Here is a 4,441-nt window from a genome sequence, read left to right as displayed (position 1 = left end):
TTTTGGGAATACGCGCTGTATTGAGGTTAACGTCAATTGACTGCAAGTAATTAATTGCGCGTAATTTTTTTACGTGCAAATCTGATTCGGGCATATACCCAGTGGCACGGGTAGTCTGCTTGCAAAGATCGCAGCCGGCACATAACTTAAAGGCTTAATCTAATAGGCAATTTGGGTCACTATGTATGTCCCATTGTTTATTGTGCCACATCACTCATGCATCAAAAGTGGCCAAAGTAGCAAACGAAAACTCTTTAATACGCCTTTCAAATCACGAGTATCTCGTGCTGACCTGCAAAAGCATCCAAATGCGCCAGGCCACCGTGCGATTCGCTGAGGGCAATGGAGAAGTCTCCGAGGTCCAACTCGTTCGCTTCAAAGCTGTACTTCTCGAGTATCTCGAGTTTCGCGCGCCTTCCGGCGAGTAGTACGAAGAACGCCGCGAAACCTTGCAGCGTCCCCTACGTGCATGTCGCACAGGGGCTCACGACGAGCTCCTCAATGACTGCGACGCAGGACACGAGGTCGGCCAGCACGTAGCAGGAGTCGGCCCTCGGGAACAGCTCCAGGACGTGGCTCTGGCGCTGCCGCGTAGCACGCGCATCAGCGCATCAACGCGTGAGCCTCGGGCACGTCGCTCTAGTTCTCGTGGCAGACGAGCGCGCGCATGACGTCGCACCTGTCTGGCAGCCCTCGCAGAATGCTCACGCCCACGATCTCCAGCGCGTCGAGCGTGGTCACTGTGCAGCGGAGCGCGTCCATCAGGTCCCTCGTCGGGTAGTCCAGCAGGTGGTAGCAGAGCCTGGCGTGCCTCAGGTGTTTGCTAAGCTCGAGGCCGTCCCGTAAAAGGAACTGCTTTGGCGATATGCGTGGCTCGCACAACTCCACGAACTCGATGGAGTGGTGCTCCATCAGCGACCAGTTAACCAGAATGAACGAGCGCCTACGCTGCTTGCCGAAGGCCAATGGAACCACACGTCCGCGCAGGCAAGCCAGGGCCAGCCGTCCTTCGCGTAGCTCGATGATGATGACCCACAGGAAGTTGTTCCATAGGGTCAGCTGCGCAAGGTTGAAGCACGCATCGACTGCGCTGGTCGTGCAGGACTTCTCGAGGTCCACCCGGTGATGGCCAAAGATGCTACGCACGGAGCGAAGGTTGGAGAAGAGCTGTTTGACCGACCGGCACACGCTGGGACAGCTGCCGACCAGGCACTGAGCGGACACTCGTAAGCGGCCGCTCCGTTGTCCCATCTCGCAGACCTGTGGACAAACACCTGTCGTGCTGTTACTACACTCTGCTGTTCACATAGCACATCGCTAAGGCATGGTTTGTGTCTCTTTGAAGAGTAAGTACACCAAGTAACATTACGAAATTAGCCTAATATTCAGCTCATATTTACAGAAAGTTGGCGTGTATACAGTTTTTTCTATAAACTAGCTTGCTTATACTGAAACTGACGGCAGCCGGCGGGGTGCTCGTGACATCACGATGTGCAGCTTCTCTACTTAGATGCTGTATTTTACCCGCCGTGGTTGTTCAGTGGCTATGGTGTTGGGCTGCTGAGCACGAAGTCGCAGGATCGAATCCCGGCCACGGCGGCCGCATTTCGATGGGTGCGAAATGCGAAAACACCCGTGTGCTTAGATTTAGGCGCACGTTAAAGAACCCCAGGTGGTCAAAATTTCCGGAGTCCTCCACTACGGCGTGCCTCATAAACAGAAGCTGGTTTTGGCACGTAAAATCCCAAATATTATTATTATACTGTATTTTGCGGCAGTGAGGCGTTAGTTTAGCAACTATCACTGGCCTTACCCATATGAAGAGCGAGAACCACGCGGATGAGAGTGAAATCGTGCAATGTGGCTCAGAAAACCAAAGCGATGTCTACGTACTCCTTCTCGGGGACAGCTTCGAGTGCCAGAGAATGTCTCGTAGCCTGCGCTCCACTGCCGCATAATTGGGACAACCGACGTGCGAATATCAAAACTTATCATTTCTTGAAGCACAATGTCAACGTCATTTCCCAATGCAAAACCTTACCTGCGTTTTTCTATATAAAAGAAAATTTTCAACACCGAATGAATACCGGTAAGTAAAGCTTCAGGTTTGGGCATTAGCTGTGAATATGCCTGATCTATTCAGGAAGCGTCAAATTGTCGGTTAGGCCTTCCACTACGTCAATATATAGCGCTGCCTTGTATATACACGTACGCTATAGGTGTATGTGAAGTGAAAAAGGCAAAAGATCACACGATACGGTATATTTCTGTGTTTTTCCGTGTCCTGCTGGAATGTGATACGTTCTTGGCGTCGGCCATGTCTATATTCTTAGGTATTAACAGCATAAATTCAAACGCGAACAATTTGAAAGGTACTAGGCCACGTGATTGCATTTCCAGCTTCACATTCATGTTTAACTATAGCCTAATTAATTCACCGCAGTGTGAGTTTGGGTCGACAACATCCTTCAGCACCGTCTACGGAACGAGTGCAGATAATACTCAGCTGTATATTGTTACATAGAACAGGTGTTGTGATAATTTTCTCTTGTTCGCACTTGCATTTATTCCAAAATATCTTCGGCGTGTACGACAGTAGCAACGCGGCTATCATTATAGTACGCTATACCTCGAGTAAAAAAATCGAATACACGACCTCGTGCTGAGAAGCAGTAGGCGATATAGCAGCTGAGCTACCAAGGCGTGTGAGAAAAGTTTTCGTTGCCCCCTTGACCGACGAAGCAGCGAGCGAAATAAGGGTCTTACGCTTCCGTTGGAGCTTTGCCGTGGCGTCAGGTCCTTTGGCATCATCCACCGCGTAGTGGGGCCGCTTCTAGGTTTGGACTCAGTGTTGGGCGAAATCCGTGGAGCCAAGATGCTGGATCTTGGGTCGCGTGGTTCGCACGATCATCTGCGCGATTCTGTGGGCACGCCTTGCTCGTGGCACGCTGTCTCGAGATTCCTTCGCGAGGGGCGAGGTCGACTGCGCGACGGAACCAAAAACGATGAAGAATAGAATTTCCGCGAAGTCAAGGCGCGCGCTCAAATGCGCGCGATTTTAAAATTTGCGTTGCGACAACGGTGAGTGGGCAAGTCGTTACGAGTGCACAATTAGCAACAGCGATATGAACAGGGACGGAGAAAAACGCAAGATACGAGACACAAGAACGTCGAGTCTTTCTTCCGTGCTTGTTTTTTGTTCTATTCTTAATTTTACATGATGTGAATAGCGCTTGTTCTTTTTTTTTTTTTTTGCAGGACACAACATGGGCCGCCGATGGAAGGAAGACTGAGTTGGTAACGAGATTGTCCAGCTTGTTTACGATAGTGATCATACAAAGGTCTAACTACCAAACAAGCGCGAATTGATAGTCGTATCAAATATTGATTGTATTTCTATAAATCCATGACTTGGGCGCTTTTAGAGCAGCCTCAGTACATGTGCGGCAGCGTAAACGAGTACCAAATGATGACGGCGGAAGAGTGTGGTCCGCATTTAAACAGCACAATCTTAGGCATGGTTTTCACTTTTCGGTTACTCCGCAGATGCTGTCTTGCTGGCTTCATTTAAATACCCAATGGCACGAGTGCAGAATATTGATTTTTTATCGCCGAAAGGTGAATGCAGAATATGTTTTGGATGTTCTGTCAATTTTCGTTGCGGTCTTTACAGTTCAGAGTGGAAAAAACAGCGCGAGAATCAAAAAGGGACCATATTGGGTCCAGTGCACGACGAATTTTCCACGATTGCGAATTTCCCCATCAGAAAAGGCGAAATGATAGGTGGTGTCCTATACATCACACATTCCGTCGCCTATTCTACCTGGTGGCTACCACCGTCAGCTGCCAACGTCAGGTGTTTTTTTCTCTGCCCTTGGCGACCGGTGCCTCCCGGTGCCATCCATCCATCCCGGTGCCTCTATCCCGGTGCAGCGCAATTCTCCATCGGAAAATACACAAAAAAAAACGTGTGTTGAGAAAATTGCACAAACAGGCCTGGAGTGCGGCCTGATCCCGGTGACCAGAACCGGTAACGCACTCTCTCACCAGAGCAGGATTGGCCACCCTGGTGCAGCACTGGGCCACAACCTCCTATATGAATACAACAATCAAACCCCGGCCCTCAGTCCCCAGCAGCCGCGAAGCAACTGACCACGGCGGCGGTCAGATCTGTGACGCTGCAGAGGGTGCTAAGAATACCTGGCTCCGGACAGGCCGCCATTGGAATCTGAACCTGGCAACGTTTAACGTTAGAACGCTATCTAGCGAGGCGACTCTAGCAGTGTTATTGGAGGAATTAGAGGGTAGTAAATGGGATATAATAGGGCTCAGTGAGGTTAGGAGGACAAAAGAAGCATATACAGTGCTAAAAAGCGGGCATGTACTGTGTTACCGGGGCTTAGCAGAGAGACGAGAACTAGGAGTCGGATTCCTGATTAAT

The sequence above is a fragment of the Dermacentor variabilis genome, unplaced genomic scaffold (assembly GCF_050947875.1).
Source record: "Dermacentor variabilis isolate Ectoservices unplaced genomic scaffold, ASM5094787v1 scaffold_22, whole genome shotgun sequence".
NCBI lineage: Eukaryota > Metazoa > Arthropoda > Arachnida > Ixodida > Ixodidae > Dermacentor > Dermacentor variabilis.
The sequence above is the reverse complement of the archived record's forward strand: the minus strand, read 5'-3'. Positions refer to the sequence as shown.